Source organism: Plasmopara halstedii (genome assembly GCF_900000015.1).
Source record: "Plasmopara halstedii genome assembly, contig: Scaffold_287, whole genome shotgun sequence".
Lineage (NCBI taxonomy): Eukaryota > Oomycota > Peronosporomycetes > Peronosporales > Peronosporaceae > Plasmopara > Plasmopara halstedii.
In genome coordinates, this window is record NW_020187208.1 from 231,019 (window position 1) to 231,372 (window position 354).

The following is a 354-nucleotide window of genomic DNA, read 5'->3' on the forward strand; positions in this document are numbered from 1 at the left end:
TGGTTTGATAATGTCCGGGCCATTTCGGCGGAGTTTACGCTGTACTTGTGCAAGTAGTTGGCGAGACCAAGCCACTTATGCAAGTCCTTCAGGTTATTTGATACCGGCCAGTCTACAATAGCCTTGACCTTAACGGTATCCACTCGAAGGCCACGCTTCGCAGTGAAGCACCCTAAAAAGGGAATCCCTTCTGCGCCAAAGATGCACTTGTCTGCATTGGCGTACAGTTTGTTCGTGCGCATGCACTCGAGCACCGCTCCTAGATGAACGATGTGGTTCTCCTCATCCGTCCTCCAATGCTCCGCACGACTGTGAACGAAAATGTCGTCAAAGTATGTCTGTGCATACGCCCTG